We start from the raw sequence: 13,867 nt of genomic DNA, 5'->3' as shown, positions 1-13,867 counted from the left end.
AGAAATGCGCTTGAGGTATGGACACTCTGAAAGTTTTTGCAGAAAAATTGCCATTTTTCCTGAGAATCGTGTCCCTTCTCTCTGTCCCCCTTTTTCCTGACACAACGAAACCCTGACCTTGCTTTAAGTTATGATAAGAAGTATCTGCATTCCAAATTTCATGGTTCTAGATCTTAATGTTTAGGAAGAGTTCTGGAACAAACAGATTCACAGTCAGACAGATGAGCACACAGATACACAAATCTCTAATAGAGATAGAATAGAGATAGAGATATTTGCTTAGTGTGCTGCTGACGATTTAAAAAATCATGCAGTACTATCTAAAAAATCATCATCCTCTGCCCCTAGGCTGTCATTGGGCATAGGAATCCATGTTTAATAGGACTGTTTAAGGCCTGATAAATCCTAAGGAGGTCCCTGGTTTATAGTTTGGTACCATGGTTCTCAGCACCCCCAATATACAAATTGTTCCAGCACCCATGCTGGAGAGGACTGTGATTGTTCATGGATCAACAACTTGGTGTCTGACAGCCACCAAAACTGCAGCACAACAGTATAATGCAACTAAGACTCCCTGGATTTGAAATGTAATTATATTAATGACACATATGTGGCTTCACGGGTTTGAACAGCAGCTTTGGTTTGGACTGCTGATCCCTTACAAGCAAAATGCTTAATCTATGGTAGTGCCATTTCACTTGTAAATACCATGATTTGTTTAATCAAAAACATGACCACAAAACATTAAGTGCATATTTTTGTATGGAGGAGATAAATTCTAATCATCTCACACTTCATATATAAATCTCTTTATTTGAAACAAAGGTACAATAGACCATCTCTAATTTCCCTACTGATTGAGTAATTCACAATGGGTTTCCCAGTCTTACAGATTAGCAAGTACATTAATATTCACACAGTGTAATGATGACGCATAACTCAGTCAGAGCTGGGTAGAAATTTTGGGACCACTCTTTTTTCAGTGAAAAATACAGATTTGGGTTGACTGAACAATGTAATGAGTTTGCCAGTTTGGGTAAACTATTATGGTTAAAAAGAAAAATCTTGGGAAGGGTTAAAATGCACCATTTTGCAGTCAATGGATGTCCTATTTTGGCAGTGGGTGTTTATTTTCACCAGGCTGGATTCACACACCAAGAAACACAGGGTGTGAGCCTTTGAATCTTTAGCCCAGTGGCTTGGGCACTCACATAGCATTGGACTAAAGCAGGGATTTGAGCAGGGACTTGAACACAAATCCCCCAGGTTTTTAGGTGTATGCACTAATTCTCAGATTTTGGGTGTTCTGGGATAGAGTGCTCTCATTCTCTTGTGCTGTAGCTGTTCCACATGTTTTGTTAGTCTATAAAGTGCTACCAGACCATTTATTGTTTTTTAAGTTTATCACTTTGTATGAAATACTTGAATAGTTATTGAGCCAGAGAAGGCGACTGTAGCCTAGTGTTTAAGAAATGCCCTGTGATATGGGATGGGTTTAACCAGCATTCTACTCACTGCTTCTCTGTTTTGTGAATCTAGCTCTCCATTTCCTTTGCTTTTATTATATCTATCCACATAGGCAGTGGGTATAAGAGGGAGGGGAAGGCAGTGCAGGGGAAGGGCTGGGGGCTTGCCTCCCTCAGCCAAAGGTGCATTCACTGCCTATGACTATCCAAAATGAAATACTTCATTATACCTGAAACATTTTCTGACTTTTTCATTCACACACACAAAAGAAAACCCACTTCAGTTTGAACTGAGCCAATTGTTTTTCTTTGGAACTGCCAGTGTATTGGAAAATCAATTATTGTCAGCTCTAAACTCAATTTACAAGCATATACTAATAATGATATACTAATAATAAACTGTATAGTTTATTAATGTCAATAAGTCTTACTAATATGAAACTTCAGTATAGTATTCTTCTGTTAATCTTTGAGAAATGTTCAATGAGTAAACTAGTGACATGGATTAAGGAATGCCCACTGTGAAATCAGATGTAAGTGTAGTTCTTACTACAGTCTCTAGGGGGCAAATTGTGGCATTTGAGACCTCAGCATATCACAAGACGATGTGCAGTTTTCTAATACAGGCCATCCTGGCTATAAGTCTAAGATACGTTTCAAAAAACTTGGACTTACAGCTAAACAACTTAAAGCAGCTGACTTCCATTTGTGCAAAACAAAAAATTTTTTTGCATGACTTAAGAGCATGGAATGGGAGGACTTATAATGCATCAATTCCTACAAGCATCAACAACTTTAGTGCGGAACAGCTATATAGCGGGGCAACTTATAGTGGGCATACCCTGTAGTTACAAGTATTTCCAGTATAGTCTTGTTCATACTAAAAAATGAACACTGTGAAACAGTGAAAGAACCACATTGGAAAAAATTCCATTCCATTAGGTGAAAATATAGTGCATGTTTTTTTAGCATAAAACAGAATATAATGAGTACTGTATATAATTACAGAAGTCAGAGCTATAACAGACCTATCATATAATCCAGTCAGTTTTCTTGTCAATCTTACACAAACTTTATATATGGTTTGTAGGTGGTGTTTAGGCTTTCTTCAAATCAGATAAACACACTTTTGAATGAAAGTAACTACTCAGTGTTTCACAGCTATGTTCAGGAAGGATAGAGGGATGCAATCTCTCCTCTTGTCATAAAAGGCCTGGTGATACTGGAACAAATAATCATCATTGGTCTTCCCTTACAGCTTGTTCTTATTTTGGTTTTAAAAGAAAAAATGCTATCAAGTTTTGTAATCCAGTATAAGTGGCAATCAGTAGTAAAACCCACATTGATTTACCTGGGCACAGGATCAACATTTGGATTGTAAATTCTTGAGGCAGGGATCCTTTCTTACAGGTTTTGGAAAGCATCCTCCAGATTTGACACTATGAAAATAATACTAGCTTTGAATAATATTTGCCCTTGATTCAGAAGCAATCCTTGCTGGCTGGAACATTCGTTAGACTATAGCTTAAAATTTACCAAACATACGGCTAAACTCCGTAGGTGAAAATGGAAGATTTAGGCAAACTTCTTTCTATGGCTTTTTAATCTAGGCATTCAATTTTTTCAGGAACAGATTTGCAGGGTAAAGGAAAGAGGATTTGTGCCTTAGTGGCAAGTCTCCATGTTATGCATCAAGGGGTAGATGGTGCCAGGTATGACTATAGCCAGCTATTATACTAGTGGAGACTATATCCAAAACAGTATAGAAAGGCCTTTCATTACTGAAATCTTTTGTGCAGTCATTCTTAAATCCCTCTTTTGTTGTGAAATTTGTAAGTGAAACATTGTGACTAATTGATTTTTACTTTAATTGAGCACAGTTCAAATAATGTTAAAGGTCCATAAAAGTTAGGATATATGAGGTCAATCAGATAGGACTGTTGGCCAACAACATTTCTAATGCTGGCAAAACACGTCAGCCAGATTCTCATCTCATTCATACTGGTTTTGTACTGGTGTAATCTCACTGATTTCATTGCAGTAATTCCAGATTTAAACCAGTGCCAAGAAAAGAATCAACATCCTTTATTTCCACATGAAGAAATGCTCTGAATATTGCAGGCATTGCTAGTGCTCTTATAGTTGTTCCATCTCTGACAAAGTCTTGGAAATGCCTTTGCTTAAGCTGGTTCAATACTGTTTCAGTGCTACTACTGTAAGAATCCAGCATTTGCAACTGCCTTGATGCAGCTATTCCTCAGAGTGCAGTTCCACAGTGCTCCATCCTTTCCTGAATTCTCTCTTCCCTGCCCAGCTGGGGATTACCAGCATTCACTTCTGTGAGATGATCATCTCCACATATGGAATCAGCCACTGACTTAAACCACTGGAATTACAAACCAAACCAACAAAAATAACTTATATTAGTATTATGAGCAGGGCTAGCAGCACACCTCTTGTGAAGGTTGACTGACATTTCCCATTGTAAGACCCTTTTTCAATTGCTTATAGCATTGTCTGGGTTGAAATAATCCATTCTAGCTCTGCCTCAGGCAGAATAGTTTTGGAAAGTTTCAGACAAATCAATCCAGCTGTTTCTGTGAATAATGGTAGAAAAATATGCAATATATATTTTGCAATGATAAAAAATGACAGTTCATTGAGAAGCTTTAGCACCCTCATGCTTTAGCTAAAGACTATGGCAAAATTCAAGACATCAGCCACAATCATAAATTGTTTAATGGGAAATCTCTAGGTGAATCAGGATGTGTTCTATGGTGCATGCCCTCTTCAGTTGATCAAAGGCCAAGTGGGCCTCCATGGACCAGAAGAATGCCTCTCCTCTCCCCCCACCCCCCGGGCCCTATTTTCTATTCCACCCTACCTATTCATCTTTACTATCATCATGGTAAGACAAGTCAGAAATAACAGCGGGCAGACTCATTCCATTCATCGTCTACTACCAAACATTAGCTCTCCACTGCCTATTTAGCAACTGGCCATTGTCCCTGCCACAATGCATGAAGTGTGATGTTGGCCATATACTCGTAACTTGGGTCATTGAAGATGACTATCCCAACTTAAACAAAGTTCTCAAATTCTCCCAAAAACAGTCATGATTTTTCCAGTAGTGGAAATTCTAAAGCAAGGCCTTCTCAGTAATGTATCCCTTTTGGGATTGCAGACATAGCAAAAATGTGAGCTGACACTTGTTTAAGAACCCATGAAATACGTCACAAACACCATCAATCTTGTCAGGCAGAGGGAGGTTGAGCTCATGCGGGACAGAAGTCAGAGCTTAAGGCCATGGAGCTTGAGCTTGCAGGACCACATTCTGCACCTGGAAGTGGCAATCTAGCCTGCCAAGATCTATAGGGCTTCCATTTTCTTCATCAGAGAAAATGGGCCTTTGTAGGGATCCCTGGTCACCATATCAGCTCTAGTTCCTGGTTTGTGGATGGTTTTCAGGACTGGTCAAACTGTCAGGATCTGAGCCTTAGGTTATGCCTAATTCTTAGAGCAAGTGTCAGTAGCCAGGAACAGAGCCCAGGTTCAGAGTTGAGTTACTTAGAAGTAGGCATGGTAGAGGAAAGGCTGGGTTTAAAGCAGGGCAGGAGTGGGAACAAGCAGGCACAGGTGCAATCACAATCCTGGGAAATGCTTTGAGCAGCCCCCAGACAGCTGCTGGGTTTAAGAACTGGTCTTCTGACTCTTCCTGCCAATCAGGGAGTCTGCTACTGGCCATCTGTGATCATTGAGTTGCCTGGAGACTGGCTTTGCTGCATGGCCTGATTGCTGACAGTACATAGATAGCTAGCTGATGCTGTGGCCCAGGTTGCTAGAACCACATTTTAGCATACCAGCTCAAGTAGGGCTAGTACATGTCTGTCCACCTTTGCAGGGATGCATTCTCCCAGCGGCTGTATAGACATACTCTTGATGTTCTTCTGCATAGCTTTTTGGGTGTAATTATAGGGTGGAGGTTGGGTGGCTCCCAGCAAACACGTCTTTGGTTGATGATTAGTCAGATCTTGTTGAGGAGATGGGTGAGATAGATGCTGTTCATTGAGGCTAACTGAGGGAACAGTTAAATACCCCTAATGAGAGCTAGGAATTGATTTAGGGGGAAGCTGAGTGAATCTCAATCAGAAGCAGTTGGGATAGCTGAAACACCCAAGAGACATCAGGAGAAACACTGAAAGTGTGGCCCTGAGCAAAAACCAATAGAACTTTTTAAGCAAAGTCTTGGCTGGAGCAAAAAAGCTTGGAATTGGGAGAAAGAAACCCCCCTTGTCACTTGATCCTGTTATGTTAAAGTAATTAGAGTTTTGTGTATCTTCTTTATAAATAAATAGAATTGCATTATAATCGAGTATCATCTATTTCTGCTCCTAATGGAAACAATGAAAGTATCAGCTACCTGGTAGGATTAAAATATATATATATATATATATATATATATATATATATATATATATATAATGTATGTTTTGAATGTATTATAGTAAAATGATGTACTCATCCAAGTGCTGAGGAACTGAGCAGAGAACCAAGAGATAAGTTGTTTAATGTACTAATGTAGCCATAGCTTGCTGAAGTTCCATGAATAGACACATCAGTGGGTTTATTTATGCAGACCACCATAGCTTAGTGTGGACACATTGAACCCCTGAAGGAATAAATGATGCTTGGCTGCAATGTCAACCTTCAGACAACACCCTTCTCTAATACAAATGGCCTTGTAGAGTTATGTTATAAATACCTCACAACACAGTATGATTAGGCATCACATTCTGCCTGGCTTTTGGAGGGTTTACATCAGAAGGAACATGAATGATTTTCCTGTCACCAGCTCTTTACTTCATATCAATCATTACTGCAAGACACCTTGCTAAAGTTAGTGTAGATCATATTGATAGTACTTTAATGTAATCTTTGTGGAATTTTTTATTTTAAAGACATTCCTGCTAAATAATGTGTTCATATTAAACACAATACATGCTAAAATGGTTTCAGAGTAATTACAATCTATTATGTAAATTTGCATTAAATTATCTACCAACTGGACAGTTCATGAGAATGACATGTCTGAAATGATAGAATAGGGGGATATGATAAGATTGACTAGGCCCAGAGCCTCTTGCTAGAGGACACGTTAGAGGTTTCAGTGTCCTGCCACAACAGTCCCAGGACAAGACCCGCACTCTTTGTTGGCTTCAGAGAGCAGCCAGTGAGGGCCCACTCAGTTCCTTGCTGGAGCTAGAGCAGTAAAGATGGTGTTCCTGACTGGCCAAGGGGAACTGCAGCACCATGGACAGCTCAGTGACAGTAGGGAGTGAGAGAGAGCTCCTGGCTAGCTTCTGGGCCTGAATTTAGATGAACGCTGACGTAAGGGTGGAGCATTACTGAAGGCTGGGGAAGTGGCATAGGGAACTGAATGCAGTTTTGTTAAAGGGGTATGGTGTTGTGTATCTGCAATTCTTAGGGTCCCTGGACTGGAACCTGGAGTCATGGGTGGGCCTGGGTCCTCCCCATAGGTCACGGAGGGAACTGGCCTACAACTGGACAGTAATTAAACCCCCCAGAAGAGAACTGAACTACTTAGTGGCTCAGCTGGAGAGCTGGGGCCAGAGTAGATGAAGAGGGTGAAACCATTGTCTCCACGGAGGAAGCCCTGTGGGTATGGTCCAGTATCAGGGCCACGACTATTTAAAGACTGCAGGCTCACCTGACCAGAAGGCACTTGCAAGAGGTGAGAGCCATACTGTTACAGGTGAACATAATACTCTTGGTTCCTGAGGAACACAATGCCTTGGCAAAATTAAAAGCACAAAAAGTCAGATTTCTCTCAGCAAGCATCCTGATCGTTCCAAAGGGTATTTTTTGAATTCCTCACTATTACGGCCTTTAATGCCTCAACAACTGTGATTGGCAGTGGCCTTTTCCCCACACCAGCAAGAGTCAGCTTTTTTCCAATAAATGTCAAACTGCTGCCCTAGAGTTCCCTAAAGCCAGCTTATCAGTAGTAGCATTTATATAACTGTTTTCCCTGATGGCCATCTTCCTGCGTCTGATATGCCCTGCACAATGGTTCCCTTGATTCTTTCAGATCTTCCCAGTTAAAAGCCTAGGCTACTTCTTTTACCACAGGCCTAAGCTTCTCCTACTACTCTGGTGTACTTGCAAGTCTCCCCACTCCCCACCTAAATCTGGTGCAAATCTACACAGCTGTGTTTAACTCAATGAGGCTAGACTAGTTTATGCCAGTTGAAGATCTGGGCCTAGTTCTTTAATCTGGCATAGGCTCCATTGTCTCTGTCAATATGACAAGCGTGTGTCATAGTACCTGAAGTATCAGAGGGGTAGCCGTGTTAGTCTGGATTTGCAAAAGCTTTCACAGGCAAAGACCCACGACATACATCTGACAAAGTGGGTCTTTGTCCACGAAAGCATATGCTCCAATACACCTGTTAATCTATAAGGTGCCACAGGACTCCTTGTTGCTTTTGATAGTACCTAAAGTCTCCCTATTCTGTTTTTGATTTACTATGAGGCAGCTGAGGAAAGGGGGGAAAATACTATTTTCAGACAATTGGGAAACCAAATCCACAATCTGCTCAGTTTTCTGGCGGTGAGAAAGAAAATGTAAAATGACTTTAAAATCATGCAAACTAATCTCATCTAGGTATTTACACTTGCCTTATCAACACAGCATGTGAGAACCTATGTCTGACCTAAGGCTCAGAATTAAGACTGGTCTGTTCTTTTTGGTCCCAATCCTGATGGTGTGACCTTCTGCACAGTCCTACTGATTTTACTGGGACCCTACTTACACATAAACGTCCATGTTTGTGCATCCTATTGCAGACCTATAACATTAGTTTCCATGTAAATTCTGCCAAGGAGCAGAAAGAATGAAGGCATTGCTATTACCCAGCTATTTACTAGATTTTTTTCTCTGGCTTTTTTTAATCCATTATGTCAGACTCCAAATTGGAAAGTTTCACAATGTCAATTATATGTAGCTGCCCACAAAACAAAATTCAAACACTCAGCAGCCTTACTTGACACTCAACTAAATCAAAATGACCTGCCTGAGTTTGACTCAAACTAAGAACATCTTTCTTAGCTTATCATGAAACAAGCTTGTCCTATAGAACAAGGATTTCTAAGGCTTAGTCACTGATACATGACTTGCTTACACACTGATCCTCAGAGTATGCATCCTCTGAATCTTAGGGCTACATATAGTTTTAAGGAACAGACTCCGTTGTAGGGGAACTGAAAGCCAAAGCTGAGGCAGGAGCTCTTGTAGGCTTGTCTAGGACAGACCTAGTGCTCCTAGGAGCTAATGTGGAGCTACTATAAACTTTGTAAGATTACAGTGGGTGCCCCCTTCTACTGGCCCGTGCTTCATGAGGGAAGGCAGAAGGCTTTGTCTCTACTCAGTATCACTATAGACAACATAGGCATTGAACCATTCTGTGCTTCCTGAATGCAGCAATTTTCCTTTTGCCCAGCAGGAAGGAAGTGACTTGTGACTACTCCCTTACCTCATATACCTTTGTAGAGAGGGGCACAAAATGGATCTTATTGACCTACTCTTATGAAAGGGAGCTATATTATTACTGACCCAAAGCATCAGAATAATTGTGTGCCCTGGGTGATTCATGCAGAATACAGTACAGTTCTTTCTTTTGTTGGGGGGTATTTACCAAATATGTGGGGACCATAAGCTGCCCACAGACTCAAGGGTTGCATGACTACAGTTGTGTCCTCTTTTCTGTCTCTGGCCTTTTCCATTCCATTCTCCTCCTTACCTCAGAGTGCTTTTGTGCAGCTGACACTGGCCACAATTTGGACAAAAGAAGGGCTTTAGCAGGATTGCTAAGGGAAGATGGAAGATGGGGGGAGATAGGAGATTTTCTCTACAAAATACAAGGACCAGATCCATAGCACCAGTGCTAACTATTATCAGTTCAGGGTTACTTCCACAGGTTAATTACTGGATGCCTGTTTACTCATTACATGGATTCTTATTGTTTCTTTCCAATGTTACTAATCATATTAAAGTATTTTGTGTTCCACTGCAGGACTTTTCCAAAATGATCAGATCTATCAGACTATTTCCAAAAATGCTGCTGAGACTTGTTCCTACCATGCTTAGCTCAGGAAGATGCTAGTAGGTCATGGTAATCTTTTCCCGTTCTAATTTCTATTCCCTGTGGAGTTTGTAAAATGATTCCTGCAAATATGTCACTGAATTTCCATGCATATTTCTTACAACTTCTGGAAAGGTGTGGGAGGAAATCTTTTACAGCCTCCAGCCCTCTGATTTTTCTAGAAGGACCAGTCAATCAAAACAGGACTGGCCACTCTGTACTGCAGAGCATTATGATCAAGAAATGAGAATAGGGATTGAAGGGAAGCAGAGTCACTGTCTCTATCACTTTCTGATATTATGCAATTAGTCAAAAGTATCCTCAGAGCTCACAGCAGCCTGGAACTAGATTCTGATATCACTTGGGCAGGACCGGTCCGAGGCGTAAGTAGACTGTGCAACTGCTTACGGTCCCAAGCATCTGGACTCCCTATTCATTATTAGTATGTGTCGTGTTGAGGGTAAGGCCTTCCAAATTATTCTTGCTGAGGGTTCCCAATGGGCTAGCATGGTCACTCCACCTGCGCGTGAATCCGGACTAGCTCCCCAAGGTTCCACCGGTGTAAATAAGATCAGACGCTCTCTCCAGCCCTTCCCGTCTCCCCCACTTGCAAATTCCTTTCTCTCTGGCTGCCGGAGCCGAGCCGTGAGTCATGCAGGAGGCAATTCCCCGAAGCCCGCGCTCGCCCACGTCCCACGCCCGCTGCTGCAGAGAGCGGCGGCAAGCGGAGCACAGGCAGGGGGCGCGGGCTGCGCGCTGCAGGGAGGGCGGGCTGGGAGCGCAGGGCGCGCCAATGGGGAGGCGCGGTGGGCGAACGGGGCGGGGCCGCCGCGACGGGGGCTGACTCTGGGTCCGGCGAGCGTAGCAGGAGGGAAGTTGGTGCCGCCGCAGCTCGGCTCCAGGCGCGTTGAGTGCGGAGCGCTTGCGAGCAGCCCGGGCGCGCGTGTCCTCCCGGGGGCCGAGCCCCTGCTGGGCTGCCCTGCGCCCCCTGGTCCTGCAGAGAGGACCGAAGGGGAGCGTGGTCCGGAGCGGCAGGAGGAGCTGCCTACCCCGCAGGTGAGGTGCCTCAGTTCCGCCCCCCCCCTCCCCTGCGCCTTGCCCTGGTGGAGGAACCGCTGGGCGGTGACTGTCCTTGGCTTGAGGTCAGTGGGGGAGGCTGCTGGACACCGGCCGCTGCCTGCTTCCCGCGGGCTGTTCAGCGGGGGGCTGCCGGCTGCACCCCTCGCCCCTGGAAGGAGAGCCCTGCCCGTGCGCTGCCCTCTGTGGCCCCGCCGCCAGCATTACATGCCCGGCGCGCTCGCACTGCAGTGGCGTGGGGCTCCCGGGCGGCTAGCGGCGCTCGGTCCCAAACGCGGCCAGGTGCATCTCCTTCTGCCGGGGCTGGGGAGCCCCTCCGGGCTCTACGCGGTTAACCCGCAGCTTTCAGCGGCCGCCCGATTTCCCTGCTCCTGTGCAAAGCGGCTTGTCCCCCGCTGCCCCGCTGCTGTGTAGCTCCGCGGGCCCCTTCCCTCGCTATCCGGAGGAGTTGCGCTGCCGGCGCGCTTGCTTTCTGCCGCCCCCACTGCTGTCAGCGGCGGCGGGGCGGGATCCTCCTGTGGGCTCCCTTGTTTTCTTCGCTTCCCGAGCGCCAAGGCGAGAGGGGCCCGAGCCGGAGCCCGCCGTGGGGAAGCTCCCAGGGGCTGCAGCGGAAGCGAGTTCCTAGCGCTTCGTTGTGCCGGTGAAATCATGGGTAGTGTGCTCATGGACTTCACTGCTCTCCCAGGTCCTGCGCTGGCAGCGTGTGGTGAGCTCTTATTTTGAAGGCGCTGATGACTCTGTAGAGTAGAGTAGACGATTAGGCTGTAGCGATCTGCAGGGCTGTAAGCTAGGGAGCCGCTGCTGCAAAATTCTTCTCTGAAATCCCTTGGCTGCGGGGGACTAACCCCTTTCCCCCGTTTATATAATGTGCCCTAATTGACAGACACCCGGGAGGCTTTAATGGATGGATGTAGGGGATTGTAGGTGGCTATTTACATCTCTAGCTATTCTTATCACAGAATGGCTGGAGGAGAGAGTGTGCTAAAGGCTCTCTCCTTATCCTCAGCCGCAATTAGCGTTTTTCCAGGGTAAGATCGCTTTGGAATCGGAGCGGGCTCTTTCGAGAGCGTGTGTGCTTTATCTTTTCTCCTTTGGAAGGCAGCGATGTTGTTTGGTTCCCGTGACTGTCCTACGGGCAATGCTGGGCACGTTGCCTGAGCTAATGGACTGGCTGATTGTCCGAGCGCGTAGCTGATGCGTCTTGCGGAGCCTTTAGTGGCTGGGGAGTGGCGTTTCATTTTGGTTAAAAGGAGGCGCGGATCGTTCAGATGGGCTTCAAGGGTAGGGCTGGGATTCCACTGAAAGTTGTCCTTTCCAGACATACAGCGAGCCAGAAATAGCCACTGGGTAGGGGCTGTAGCGCGCTGATGATTAGCTGAGATCAAAGTTGAACCAGCAGATTCAAGGTGAGGTGTGTCAGTGACAGGAGGTTACTGAAGGTTTTCGCAGCATTCCGCAAACAACTTATTACCTCTGTGCATGACGCTGGTTACTACATGCATTCTAATACTATTCTTGATCAAAAGAGCCCCAGTGTATAGGTGCCTGGGACCCAGGATTACAGTGCACTGTAAGTAACACAGTTTTAAATCATTGTCTAAAAAGTTATTTGCTGCACATCTAAGCTAAATTGGAGGATTTCAGCTTTTGAGAAGACTGCAGAAGTTGCATTTCCTAATAAGTTGCGAGCTTTGTAGGTTAAACTGACAGGGTGAATGCAATCTTCAGGATTAGATGGAAGCTTACTTACTAATTTTTGGCCTATTTCTTGGCCCCCCATTTTTGTTTTTACAAAATATGTTTATACACACAGTTAACTTCTAATATTGGAAGTGTCCTAGCATGAAAATAAGATAAATAGAATGAACGATGTGATTCTAAACATCTTAACTTTCATTGCACCAGGAATGAGTTTTTAGAGACAATGCTGACTTTCAGAAGCATTTTGAAATGCACATGAATTGTGAAAGAGATTGTAAAATTCAGTACAATATCTTGAGCATTCTAAAGTTTGCCTTTTTGTACAGTTCAGCATTGGGAAGCTATTTTTTAAACTTTTCCTGACACTGTAGGACGCAAAATAATCATTTGGGACTTCCAGTGTTATTTAAAATGTGTTCCCATAGTTATTTGGTAAGGGCTGTTTTAACACCTGACATCTGCATTTGTGTCTGGCAAAAGGCTTTGCCTCTGGTAGTATAATAGAAGTAGAAGACTCCCTAGATGCCACTACCCTAGACATCTCCATAGAGTTGGGGATACTCTCCTAAAGGAAGTGCCAACAGTCAGGAAAGTGCTAGCCTCTTAAAAAAATATTACTAAGTTGATTCCTACGCTATCTTTTTAGTTTCATGAAAAATCTAACACTGGCTTATCCTTCTGACCAAATAACTATGGGTCTTTCCTAGTAATACAAATACCGTATGCTTCCAATGTATGATTAATTCCTCTTCACATATAGGCCCTCTCTGCTGTTGTACAGATAGGATACTTTAGCTCAGGCATTGATGCTCTTGATCTGAAAATGATGTTCACAAGTGTGCAGGTTTTTTTTTAACATGAAAAACCTTTTTGGTTTTGTAATTCGAGAAAATTTTCATTAAGAATTTTTAAAGTTCTTCTGAAGAACAAACTTTTTTGTCTTTAGGATTTTATCAGAATGCAAGCATCAGGTGTTTAAGAACATTTTTCCAAGAAACTGTTCCTTCCCCAAGACCTCCCACTTGGCATTCCCAAGTTCAGTCACACAAGCTGAGCACTGCACTGTTCTATAAATACCATGCATTCCATTTTGTGTTTTTTTTTTTCAGGAACAAAATATGACCACTTTCAACAAGTGCATTTAATGTAAGGTTGTTTGCCAGATGGTCTTATTTTTTCCCTGGTTATAACTATGAGAGGAACATTGGAAAACAGATGAATTGATTTCTCCTCCCCTCCCCATCCTGCTGCAACAATAAATTCTGTAGCATGAGATTTATTATAGTCTCTAAGAAGGAGAATTTTGTAGCAGGCCCTTGTTCAAACATTGGCTGCACACTGCTGCCTAGAACAAGCTTAGGAAGGCACTTTGTTATCTAACATAACCTTATCTGCCATTCCAGAACTTCATAACAAACCTACTGGAACATGGAATGACCTTGGACAGGCATCTTTCAATCT

General features: G+C 43.6%; 1 protein-coding gene across 1 annotated transcript in view; it reads left to right on the top strand.

Moving 5' to 3' along the window:
- The first annotated feature begins 10,540 nt into the window (after window positions 1-10,540).
- EPB41L3 (erythrocyte membrane protein band 4.1 like 3) overlaps window positions 10,541-13,867 on the top strand; it is a 211,241-nt gene continuing 207,914 nt past the window's right edge. Inside the window, exon 1 of the mRNA XM_075920939.2 lies at window positions 10,541-10,684. The gene's annotated coding sequence lies outside the window, so the exon portion shown is untranslated. The remainder of the gene's footprint in view (window positions 10,685-13,867) is intronic.

Source organism: Pelodiscus sinensis, chromosome 2 (assembly GCF_052426305.1).
Source record: "Pelodiscus sinensis isolate ZL-2025 chromosome 2, ASM5242630v1, whole genome shotgun sequence".
NCBI classification, from domain to species: Eukaryota; Metazoa; Chordata; order Testudines; family Trionychidae; genus Pelodiscus; species Pelodiscus sinensis.
Note: the sequence above shows the minus strand (reverse complement) of the source record. Positions and strands in the feature narration are given on the sequence as shown.